Source organism: Equus przewalskii, chromosome 2, assembly GCF_037783145.1.
Source record: "Equus przewalskii isolate Varuska chromosome 2, EquPr2, whole genome shotgun sequence".
Classification (NCBI taxonomy): Eukaryota; Metazoa; Chordata; class Mammalia; order Perissodactyla; family Equidae; genus Equus; species Equus przewalskii.
Genome location: NC_091832.1, coordinates 81631304 through 81644522, shown reverse-complemented (window position 1 = coordinate 81644522; position 13219 = coordinate 81631304). Strand labels below are relative to the sequence as shown.

The 13219-nt window shown below is 45.8% G+C and overlaps 1 long non-coding RNA gene across 2 annotated transcripts in view; it reads right to left on the bottom strand.

Annotated features, from left to right (window-relative positions):
• The window catches only part of LOC139082058 (uncharacterized), a 43601-nt gene that overhangs the window by 28072 nt on the left and 2310 nt on the right, over positions 1-13219 (bottom strand). For both annotated transcript variants that reach the window (XR_011537746.1, XR_011537747.1), the window contains exon 2: positions 12500-12671. This is a non-coding gene — a long non-coding RNA (uncharacterized lncRNA). The remainder of the gene's footprint in view (positions 1-12499; positions 12672-13219) is intronic.

Sequence of the window (13219 nt, the reverse complement as noted above, 5' to 3'; positions counted from 1 at the left end):
CCATAGTGTGCTGTCCTCATGTTCCAAAGTCAAAGCTGGCTCTACAGTCACACCCATGTTCCAGTCATTGAGATGGGGGAAAGAGGAGGGGAAGAGTAACGCCCAATCATTTTAAGAGCAAGGCCCAGAAGTTGCACAGATCACTTCTGCTCACATGTCATGGATGAGAACTTAATAACGTGGTCACATATTAATGCAAAGACAGCTAGAAAGTGTACTTTCAAGCTGAGTGGCATTTGCTGGCTGAAACAAAAGGGTTCTAGGACTAAAAGGAAGGGGAGAATGGCTATAGGGGACAACTGGTAGTCTCTTCTAGCCCTCTAAGGGCTGCCCGTGCTTGCAGAATGAAATCCAAATCCTTTACCACAGCCTCTGAGGTGGGCTGGCACCTGTCTACCTCCCCTGCCACTCTCCCCCTTGTTCACTTGGCCACATCAGGTCCTCTCTTCTTTCTGCCCCTGGAACATGCCAATCATGTTTCTGCCCTGGGGTATTGGCACTTGCTGTTCCTTCTGCCTAGAAAGCTTTGAAGTGACATCTTCCCAGGTCTATCTGCTTCTCATCCTTTGGATCTCAGCTCAAATGCTACCTCCTTCCAGAAGCCTCCCTCGCTCACTGTATCTGAATTGTCCAGGTTCCAGCGTTCTACCTTTCCCCGGTCACTTTCCACCATGGTTCTCTGTTTTGTTGACTATAATTTTTCACCTCTCTGAATTTATCTTATCTCTTTGTTTGCTTTCTTGTTTATTTATCTTCTGTCTCTCCCCACACCACACCCTAGCATTTGACCCTGCCGAGAGCAAGGACCTTGCCGCCTGTCCTCTTCATCAGCCCAGAACAGTACAGAGGATGGTTTCTGGTACATGGTAGACTCAAATATTTCCTGAGTGAATCAGTTGTCAGCCTGGAATCTGGGACCAGCATTCCTAAATAGAAGCTCTTCTCAAATTTCAGGAATAGTCCATTGCCCCTGTTCTCTGCCTCCTGAGGGTGTCTCATCTGGTTATAGCCTCTCTGTGATGGGTCCTGGTTTCTTACTCTGTGGCAGGTCAGTGTCATTTGCTCTGTAACCTCATCTCCCACTGGGAGTTCAATCTGTTTTCCATCCCTGAAATGGGTGTAAAACCTGCCTGCTATTTACCTCCCTGGAGACTTGGTGAATGAATGAATTACCTGAAATAGGGAATAATTTATTATAACTTATTTAATCATGCGCAGAACGACTTTCAAACTGACTCGACTAATGGATCTTCCAAAGGACACCTTCTTCTAACCCCACACAGCCCTCCACAAACTCATCCCCTGTTCCCTTGGGGGAAGGTGGAGGATATAGTATTTATAACACGCAAGTCTGAGCATTAGAATTCCCAGAGAGTTACACAGGATGAGAACCTAGCCCAATAATAATAATCCTAAATGTTATTTATATGTCATTTCTCTGCCAAAGTCATCTAGGTAGCTCCCTAAAGGACCATGCCGGGAAAATTCCACTGTCAGTGTGTGCCAAAGTCTTAATAAGTAAGGTTCAGGGGGTTTTAATTAAAAAGAGCTCATTTGGTGGCCTTTCCCCAGTCAGAATAAAGTCTGTTCCAGAGAAATGTGCTACAGTAGTCAACCCTGGGTCAGTGTCATCTTCCTAGGACATTCCTGGAGGCCTACTTATCTGAAGAAGGCAGACCCCTATGCCTATCCTGAGACGTTTCTGTGCCCAAAACGGAATTCCATCAAGAGCCGACTTTGCTAAAACACTGTCAGCTCCTGTGGCTGAACACCACAAAGGCCCTGAACACCGTGGGGAAAACCATAGAAGGGATGGTACTTTTCAAACAGTTCTTAAGACAGTATTAAGCAAAGAAAATTTCTCTAGATCATGAATAAGTGTGGCTGTCAGTATAACTGTCACTACTGAGTGAATTGGAACATCAGAAAGAGCATTTTAAAAACCCAGTAATCATTTTTACCCATTACTTTACAAATACGTTTCTACTTACTGATTCCCATGGGAATAAAAATGCCATAAGAAAAAAAACCCAATTCTTCTTTCAAGTCATATTGGAGGGCGAGTATGCCAAAATGCCCAGGAGAGATATTCAAGTTTCCAGCTCCATCTGAGATTTATCATCTGATGTCTGATGGGGCCCGGGTCTCATGGGCAAGACATGGCAGCTACTTTTCAGCCACTCCCTCATGGGCAGCCAGACTACGGAGCTGGAAGAGGAAGCTGACGTGTTACCTGCTGGTTTTGGTGGACCAGACCACTGGTGTTTGCCGATTCTGCATGTTAAGCTGTTGACCTGGAGACCTGTGGGGTTCCAGGGAGTCTGTTCCTGCTCAGAGAAAACAGCTCTGAGTGGCAATAGCAGCTAATGAATTCTTTCTTGGAGGCAAACATTGACTTCACCTTTGAGCCCCAAGCAGCCTTGGGAAAGCTCAGGCTACTCAGAGCTTTTTGAGGAATTTCACCTGAAAGCTGGGGATTTGGGCAAGATCTTGTCAGTGGGAGGACAAGAGGTCAGCATCCTACAGGCAGGGGACTTCACAGGTGGTGGGGTCCAGCCACCTGCCCCTCAAGTAAGTCAATGCCTGAACCAGCTGCTAATCTAGTTTAAAGGAATTTCTAGCACCGAGGGTTCATGTGACCTTGTAGAGGCACTCGATGTTAGAGTCAGGGGGGCCTTGTGGACATCTCCCCTCCCTTTACAGAGGAGGAGGTCAGGGATCAGGAAGGTGCCAAGGTCACTGAGCTTGTTAACAGCACGGCTTTAACATTTCCTGGCCAGACATTTCAAAGGCCAGCTTTGGTGATGTGACAGATAAATATAGCCTAACATTTTGTCGTGAGAATGATCAGGAGCTCTGAAAACGGGAGCAGATGCAGCTCTACAGGAAGCATGATAAGAATGCCCCCGCACACCTGCTGTGGAATGAAGGGTGGGAGCATTCCTCAGCTCCCACAGGGAGCATCTGCCCCAGGACCGATGCCCTCCTGGCTGCCATGTCTCTGCATGGACTTCCAAGTGTTGAAGAGAAGCTGACAACCCCACAAGGAACGAAAAGGGACGCCAGTTGTAGATCGCTGGCCGATCAATGAGGACAGAGCTGCCGCTATTCCAGTGCCACTGCAAACCAGACGTTGAGAAATAAAACGGGGAGGTAAAGAGGCAGAGAGAGGCGAGGACTTGAAAATCTGCCTCAGTCACAGCTATGGGGGCAAAGTCCAGAGAGGCTTCCTCAGAGCTCTAGCCTTTGTCACTTGGTAGGTTTATCGTTCTTTATTTCTGAGGGTTTATATTGTGTGTTCCTATGTTTCTGGTGACTGTGTTAATTGAGCAAGCATTTTTCTGGGGATCAGTTCTGTCCAAGGCACTAGGCTACAGCAATGGATAGGACACAATCCCAACTTGGAAAATCTCAGTGTCCAATGGAGGAGGCCAAAACCAATGAGAAAACACCGAGTGAACAGTGCCGTAGAAGCAGGTTTGAAGTGCTATGGAATGAGACAAGGGAGGGAGTACCAATGTCTAGTTGTAAGAATTGAGGACTACTTTAAAGAGAAGGTGACACATGTACTGAGTCTTCTACTTCTCAGAGATAAAGAATGGAGCTCTTGTGTTCTAAGCCAGGGGTTGGTCAGCAAACCTTTTCTATAAAGGCCAGACAGTAAATATCTCAGGCTTTGTGGGCTGTGAGATCTGTTTCAACTACCCTGCCATTGTAGTGTGAAAGCAGCTGTAGGCAATACATGAATGAATGGGTGTGGCTGGGTTCCAATAAAACTTTATTTACAAAAACAGGCATCAGGTCAGATTGACCACAGGCCATGGTTTGCCAACACTGTTCTAACCTCTGATAGGCCAAAAGCCATTTCAAGCTCACAACAACCCTCTATGGTAAGTACAGATGAGAGAATTTAGGCAACTTGCCCAGAGTAATAGAGCCAGAAAGGGGCAGAAGCAGGATTTGAATCCAGGCCATCTGTCTTCAAAGTCAGAGCCCTTAACCACTTATAAGTCACTCATCCTTAAAATACACTTACAAATCATCATCGTATCCTTTCCCCTTTCCTTCTTCCCTCTCTCTGTCCCTTGTTCCTGAGTTCTTTGTGCTGAACGTTTTTTTGAACATCCATAATATGCCTAGTATAGTGCTGGGCACTTTGGAGAAAACATCAAAAGAAGACAACACGTAATCCCTGTGGTCCATTGCTTTATAATTCCATCAAGGGGACCAGACATATACAGAAGAGGAACAAGACAATGTCGGGGGAGGCAGGAGGACTTCCTTCCCACTCTGGAGGGCTCGTCTCACATGGAGGGAGTCCATGCAGGTAACGCTAATCTCCATTCTCCACTCAGCCCTCTCGAGAGAAGAGGAGGGACATCCTCTAATCGGAGAGCTATGAAGGAGAAATGGGCACACGGAACCAAGCTCCCTCCTTTCCTCTTCCCCTTGGGAGCCAGGCTGCCCACAGGAGGCACTTGCTTTGCTCTGCCCCTCTGTGGTATAAATTGTGTAAGGGCAGGCTCTGACCTATGGGGAGGCACCTTCCCCAGCGCTGCCTGGGATGGGGACTAGGCAGTGAATTCTGCTATTCTAATAGCAAAGTTATCAGTAATGAAGATGCTGTTTTGGTCTCCATATGCCCTTTTATTTTGTCTGGTTTCTCAATTAGTTTGTAACTTGCTGGGCATGCAGGGCATTATTAATTGGGTCTATTGAATCCTCCAACAGAAAAAGTAAAACAACACAAGAGAAGTGTCCTCTGTTTCCCCCTTCCCCTTAAAAAAAGGACTGAGATTTCTATAGAGTTGTGGGGTGGGGCGCGGAGAGGGAGTGGGGAGGCCACTGGGACCTTAGATGGAGGGTGGGAGGAGAGGACCCCTTCACCAAGAAGACGGGCAAGTCTTCAGGGGTGAATATGGTTTGGATATGCTAAGCTTTTTACAAATGTTGTTGCTGTTGGGAATCGGGGCCTTGGGGCTCTCACACTTTGAAAATTTTTCCCCCAGGCCTCTTGTCTGAGAAAAACAAAGTCTGTCCTAGAAGCTTCCTGTAGGACATAAAGGATAATTTCAAATGTCCAGGGCATTAACTGAATCATAGAAACTTAATTAGAAGGAACTGTAGAGATGATTAACTGAGCCAAATTCTACAGTAACAAATCCCAGCATAGGCTGCCTCAGAATCACCTGGGGAGTTTAAAAAAAATACAGATGTCCGTTTGCCTCTCTATACATTCTGATTCAGTAGTTCTGGGACAGGAGCGGAGTAGGGAGAGTATTTTAACAATCTTCCTAGGTGATTAGGCAGCAAGGTTTTGTATCCCTGACAGATGATCTCCTAATATTCATTTCAACACTGCCAGTGGCACAAGCTCACCAACTCTTAAGACCTGAGACAGCCATTGCTGATATTGCAGTTGAATATGGTGCCCGGTAATTTCCATTGCCTGGATCTGACCCAAGTCCTTTTTAAGTGTCGGAGGCATTGAGCATTTTGCAAGGGAAAAGCATCAAACTACCAACTGTCAGAGACACGCTCATCTTGCTCACCCAATGTCTCCCTCAGTTCTTGACCTTACATCAGAACACTCCAGTCATGTCTGCGCTTCTGCATTTGCATTCGGCTCTGGTAACTCCAGTCTCCCACTGAAATTGATCACTAACTTCCAGGCTCCTGACTCAATGCTAGCTGCTTTGACATCTCTGACATGGCTTGATTTTCTTTTTTCCTTCCTTTCCTTTTGTCTCCTCTCTTATCTTCTCCTCTTCACCTTTACTGAAGTAGAAGTGATGTACAATAAACTTCACATAAGTAAAGTGTACAATTTGATGAGTTTTGACATATGTATACATCCATGAAACCATCTCCACGATCAAGATAATGAACACGTCCATCAGTCCCAAAAGTTTCCTTGTACCCCTTAGTCATCTCCCCCTTCCACCTCCCATCTCCAGGTGACCACTGAGCTGCTTTCTTCTTAGCTGTTTTCTGACCAGGAGCTCTCACCTGGTGTTGCCCCAGGCCAGTCACCCTCCTGAAATTCATTCCGCCTACCAGTGTTCTGGGTTCTAGCCTCAGACTTCCTCCCACTCCTACCCCCTGGCATAGCCCCTCAGCTGGGGTCGGAAAAGCCCTAGTTCCAACCTCTAGATGATACTGGATGCATTTAATTCATCCTAAACATGATAATTCTTCAGTTAGGAATTCACTTTTGGTGGCTAATATGAAGTTACAATAATAAACACTACTTATAGAACAGCTCATTGGCACCAGGAATTGAATTACACAGTAATATATAATAATAATTTTTTTCTCTCATAGCCCTCACACTAGCCATATAAGGAAAGTCCTCATTCCTCCATGTTGCCCATGAGAGGATATCATGACTGACTTAGTCAAACGCCTTGCTGAAATCTGGATATACTATTCTGTAGATTGTTTGCTACAACAATTTGAAATCCTAGCCATAACAGACTTTTTCTTCTGAAATGCACTATTTCCCTCATTAGAAACTTTCCTGGTGTGGTGTGCTATACTCAAGATAAAACAAAGCGTTCTCTTGGGGGCCAGCCCCGTGGCTGAGTGGTTAAGTTCACACATTCTGCTTTGGTGGCCCAGGGTTTCACCGGTTCGAATCCTGGGTGTGGACATGGCGCTGCTCATCAAGCCATGCTGAGGTGGCATCCCACATGTCACAACCAGAGGGACCCACAACTAAAAATACACAACTATTGCTGGGGGCCTTTGGGGAGAAAAAGGAAAAATAAAATCTTAAAAAAAAAAAACACAAAAATACCCCCACAAAGGGTTCTCTAGATTCAGAGTCACTCACAATACTCTATTATTCTGTATTGATCTTGTTTCTAGTAGACCAGGAATTTTAGATGTTTTGTAGGTAGTCTGTATTTGAAATAAATATTGCTTGACTCTTGATATGGCTGATTTCCAAACTGATCAGAAAGAGACCTCTGTTTGCCTTGGCAGGGGATGTGAAAAGCAGGATAACTCCTCCTACTCCCACAAAGATGATGTGTGAAGTGGATTCTCCCATTCAGAATTTATTTATATTAGTCCCGAATCTGCGGAACATCTGATTTTAGCATCTGATGCTAGCATTTTCTTCTCATGAAAGGTGATTTTCTGGGCAAAATGTAACAAGAACATTACAGGACTACTAGGATTTTTTTTCTAAATTGTAGCAAAGATAGTATCTAAAGTCATAGACACTTTACCTCCAAAGGTAAAACGATACAGATTAAATCTACATTAAAGATTTGGAAATATCAACAATGGCGACAGCAAAATACATTTGTTTTAAGATGCATGAAGCTAGTTCATTCAGTTTCATAGACATAAACCATGAGTGAATCGAGTGTCATTTCATTGTAGGGCCCCTTATACTTGTATCACCCTCGGGGACATGAAATAACTGGCCTGTTATTGAGCTCCAAGACTTTCCCATTAGACCCTTGGACAGCATGGTCTCTGGTCCTGTTCTATCTTTAGGGAAGTGCTTCCTTCCGGTCAGTGACTACATATAAATTTGGTTTTCTGTAGTTTTTTCAGATCAAGCTCCTTTGCATACTCATTCATTCATTCAGCAAAGATTTCTTGAGCATCTACTATATTTTAGATGCTTGTGATGCAACAGTAAACGAAAGAGAAAAAGTCATGGAGATGATATTCCAGTAAGGAGACAGATAGTAAACGAAATAAATCAGTAAATACACATGGTATGGTATACGGCGATATGTGCTGAGATGAAAAATAAAGAAGGGAAGGGGATGGGAAGTTGTGTGTGTGTGTGTTGGCAGAGGGATTACAGTTTTAGAAAGTGAGTTTCCCAGAACACAGGGCTTAAAACTAAAGCTTATGGGTTTTTACCTCATTGGTGAGAAAATTCTAGGGAAGCAAGAGTGAGAGACAGGAGTAGTGAGGCAGAGAAGGTGGAGAATCAATGCAAGGATGGGTCCCACAGTAGTCACCGCTTGACTATCCAGAGTGACTGACGGCTGCCTCTCACAGGACTGACTTCCAAGAGGACGTAAGAACCATTATGTCTCAGGGCATTTTGTCCAAAGAGAGGAAGAGAGAAGAATTTTTCTGTGGGCTCCTGTATCCCTTTGGGGCATTAACTTCACCACAATTCTGGGTTGCATGTATGTGGGCAGCAAGCAGGTCCTGTGGCATCTTGCATAACTGGGGAAGTTCTGAGGTGTGAGATGAGGGGCGTATGGTGTGGGCATGAAGGGAGGTATTGCTGGGTTGTGCCCATGTGACATTGGTGGGAGCCCCCACGGGGTTGGATGTTGAAGTGGCAACTGGAACAGAACTAGTAGCCAAAGCCCTGGAGACAGGAGAAACCAATAGGATCTGAGGGGCTGTGTATGAAGTGTCTGATACAGAAAGAGTGGCCAAGGGCAGGAGGCCCATCAAGAAAGTGACATTTAAGTAAAGGCCCTAAGCTGTGCGATTATGTGGGAGAAGAGAATTTCAGGCAGAGAGAATATGAGCTAAGGTGGTAAGGTGGAGGTATATCTGGCATGTTCGAGGAATAGGGGAGGCCAGGGCATATGCAGTGGTATGAAGGGGAAGGAAATAGAAGAAGAGGAGGCTGGGGAGGTAGCTGGTGGTCAGCTCACACAGGGCTATATGTCTTAGACAGGTTTGGGGTTTTACTCCAAGTATGATGGAAAACCATTGGGCAGGGGGAGGTCCCTACCGAGTTCTGGCATGATCTGAGTAACGAAAGGATCCAACTCTGGGGCTGCTATGTGGAGAGTAGACTCAAGAGGCCAGGGTAGAAGCAGGGCAACTGGTCAGGAGGCTACTGTGGTGTCCAGATGTGAGGTGGTGGTGACATGGACCAAGGTGTGCAGGTGGTGAGAGGTGGCTGGATTCTGGATACACTTTGAAGGCAGAATGCCAACAGGATTTCCTACTGGATTGGATATAGAGGACATGAGAGAAGGAGAGGAGTCAAAGATGCTTTCAAGGTTTCTGTTCTGAGCAACTAGAAGAATGGACTTGCCACTTCCTGAAATGAGGAAGACTATGAAAAGAAGAAGGTTCAGGGCAGAATGACAGGAGCTCAGCTTCAGATGACTAATGTTTGTGGTGGCAAGTGTGCAGCTGGATGGTGGAGAGATTAGGACCAGAGATGTGACTTTGGGAGTCGCCAACAGATAGATCACGTTTAAAGCCACCAATTTGGATGAAATCACCCAGAGGGTGAGTGGAGGTAGGAAAGCAGAGAGGTCTTAGGCCTGAGCTTGGAGGTGTTTAGAGGTTGGGAGGATGAGGGGAAAGAGCAAAGAAGATTGAGAAGGTGTGACCAGAGATAGAGAGAACACCAGGGAGGTGCCGGAGCCTAGAACCAAGTACAGACAAGGCTCCCCATGTTTGTGAATTGCAGAATAATAGCAATTATGTGAAGGCTGGTAGAAGGATTCTGGTAGAAGGCTGCCCCCTTCCTTTGTGGGTACCTCTCAAGGGGGAGCCACCCTAAGTTTCCACTTTATTTCCTTATCTGTGAAAGGGTAACAATAGCATCTCTCTTAAAAGGTTGTTGTTAGAAGATTCCACAAAGAGTCTCATAAACTGTTAGGTAACATGCACAAAGAAGGCTTCACAACACATGTTAGTTACATCAATGATGTCAGTGCTCAATCTGGTCCTTCTTTATTCCTCTCTTGTCCTCTCCTTTGTCTCTTTCTCTTTCTCTCTCTCCTTCTTTTCCTCCCTCTCTTCCTTCTTCATTCTTTTTTCTTTTTTGGGCAGGAAAAAGAACCTGGAGGGCAGAGTTTTGCTTTGGAGGGTATTTCCTCCAGCGTGTATAATAGGATGTTAAATGCAGCGTTTTATGTTTTTTCCTGAGTTTTGACTTGTGGCCAAGTCCCCAGAAGCCTGAGAATAGTGAATGTCAGATCAGCATAGAAGAAACGCTGAGATCGTGAAGTGGGTTTTGTGACCCTCAGCTCACGTTGGGGTATATAAGAAATCTGTGAAAGAGGCAAAAATCAGAGGGAGAGAATTTCTTTGGAGAGAGTTGTCAGGGTGCTGGGATTTTTCCCTCACAAGAAGCCAAGTGAGCCAAGAGTACCTTTTGGGGACTTGACATGTGTCCCTGGACATTGGGGGACTCCAAGGTCTGGCTCCTCACGCATGTCTGAAAATCTAAAGGCTAAAGACAGGCTGAGCAGCTGGCCAGCAGCAGAACAGAGAGACAAGACAGCTCAGTAAGCAGCTGAATGCCCAGAGTTGTGCTCTTCTAGCACTAGTTTTGACTGCACTGAAGAAATCCAACTGAAAGTCATCTTGGAAGGGACCCTGGCTGAGAGGACCACTGGGCATGGCGGGGCAGCCCCAGTAAGGGGTGTGCAGTGTGAGGGTGGGGGACTGCCTGAGGCCAGGGGAGGTCATAAGAGCAACATGAGGCATCATTCAAGTCAAGGGGAATGGAATCTTCTTGCCACTGGACTCCAGAGCTGGATTGCCCAGGTTCAAGTCCACGTTCTGCCATTTTCTAACTGTGGGCAAGTGACTTACCGTCTTTGTGTTTTAATTTCTCCACTGTGCTATAATAAACCTATTCCCAGGGAGCACCTGCACTAGGTTACATCCATGCAGGTCTTTCAAACTCTTTCCTCTAATCCTTCCTGCCCTGAGCTCAAGTCTAAGGTTCTTGAACCAGACACAGTGCGTTGGAGGGGAAGATAGGGAGAAAGAGGGCTTCCTCCTTCCTGATGTTCAAGGCTCTTCCTCTCTCCTCCCCAATAAATTTCCCAACCTAAGGCGGGCCCAAGCAAGGGAGAAAGGAGGAACTTTACATAAACACAAGAAAAATAAAAAATGAAAATATGGGTAAGAGATTGCATTGGTCTTGCCTGGAGTTGTTATTATCTGGAAGTGACTGGAAAGCCTGTACGATCATCCTGAGACGTTACCCAGGGTGGGGAGGACAAAGACCAGAAGGGGCTTAAAGCGGGCATTCGCAGAAAGGAACCAAGTTGCTTTTTGCTCGTAGCGAGTCATGCCTGACAAACTTTCAATAAAAGTAAATTTAGGGCTTGTTTTGAAACTGGCTTTTCCAGGAATTCCTTCCAATTCTGCCCATAGGCCTTTAGAGAAGAGAAACGTCTTTCAACCCTCTCACTCCAGGGATCTGGTAAGCAGTGGTATTATTTCCGGGAGTGGTCACTTCCCTTCCGTGATCTCCAAATGTTGCTTGAAATATTGGAGTTTCCGATTTCTCTAGGAGAAACCTGGGCATATTCTGAGATGAGGAAAGGTGGGACTTGTTGGCCTCAATGCAAATCATTCACGAAGAAAACTTTGAAAACCTTTTTCATAGCTTTGATTTTTGGCAAAGTGCTTTGCTAAGTTATTCCCCAAGGTATAGGAATTTTTCTGGGTTTCTCTAAGTGTCTTGGCTATTCTTTTTTCTTGAGCAATTTTCTAATTTTATTTATTGTTTATTTTGTTGTTATTCATATTCTTCCAAGAGATCCCCCTGTGGCTTGAAAGTTCCAGCTTATATTTAAAGTTGCCCCTGAATCGTCCGTCTTCCTTGCCTTACTGTTCAGGTATCTGTCATTTTGGCAAATAACAGTTACCAGCTGTGATTAAAATATGGAGCCAATACTTTAGGACTGACACAGAAGATGGTCTTCCTGCAGGACAGATGGCACCTCCGGCATTGCTCAGACGGGCCATCTAAGCCCATGTGGCCTTGGATGGGTGCCTGAGGTCAAGGGTCAAACCAACTTGTAAGTGGGCTCCAGGCCAGCTTAACAGATGGATGAGGATGGAGACAACTAGCAGACCACACAGGGCCTAAAGAGAGTCTGTGCACAGGGAGAGACTGTAGCATTTTACTGTCTCCCCAAAGAGGCCCTGGTACTTAAACACAAAAATTATGATTAACCGCAGGAGTGAGGCATTTAGAGAGAGATTTCTACGTGTCCCCAGTCAAATGCCCTCGGGCACAGAATCAAGTGAGAGAACTCTGAATCTCAGCCTTTGTCTGAATTGACCAAAACAGCTCCTTTGGGGCAGAAAACTGGGACTTTCCATGGTCTGATAATGTTCTCTCTTCTGGCAAGTCCTGAGGGTAGAGTGAGCACTCTCTGTCTGTGTGGTCCTGGGTGATCTGGACACTGAGTGATGGCCCCTGCTGGCTACGGGGGCAGAATGAGGGGTGGTGAGGCAGCCCAGGACTGCGGCGGAAATGGGTTTTCAGGACTTTTCCTCTTCCTCTTTTATAACATTTTCCTCCTGTCTTTTTCTTCTGCAAAGTGTTTGTGCCATAAATACCCTGCCTGTTGCACAGCTGACATTCTGGAGTCATCTCTGTCTGTGGCAGTTGGCTGGCTCTGGGTCCTGCCAGCCAAGTGTCGCAGGTGCCCTTGCAGAGGACAGGGCTGGGAAGATAAAGAACATCATGTGCTGGTCTGCAGATCTAAAGTTATTTTTGTTCAACAGGCAACACGCTTACCTGGCCAGGAAGGTTGGAAATGCAAGACGTCCAGTGTGTGCATTCCAGGACACAGGAGCGAATTTCTAGGGAAAGCTAGAGGCAGGCCAGGGAGGCAGTGCACCTGGAGGCTGTGTAGTTGGAGAAGGAAGGGAGATGGACCCTGTGCAGACAGATGAGCTGGAGTAGAACTCTGCTGATGACAAAGGAAATGTGCCATGATTGGCATGTGTTCTTCCTCATTCCAGGTGACAGAAAAGGCAAACAAGTGGGACAGCTGAGTGCACTGATAGCTAAATTTTTCAGACTCAGTTCTACTTTAGGCTGCATATCTGAGTTAGAAAGGCTTGATTTCCTCCACCCAGAGAAGATGGCTTACAATGGTGTGCAAGATTCAGTAGGGTAATCACAGAACTGTCTAATAGAAGAGCTGGCTTGCAGGTGAGGCCCAGTATCCTAGGTGTACCTAGCTGGGCGCCACCTTTATAAAAGTGTGTGAGGAAAGGTACCTACTCCACGTTCAGCGCTACACTCATAGCCTTGGTTCTTTGCCCCTATCCAGAACTTATTTTACAGACCTCACTGTTGGCTAGACGTTATCCTCAGCACATTACAGTTGTCAACACATTCCATTCCCTGTGACATAGGTACTATTATCATTTGTGTTTTACAGATGAGAGATTTAGAAACTATTGCAAGGTCACACAGCTAGTGTGATGCAGACTGGAATTCAAACCCTGG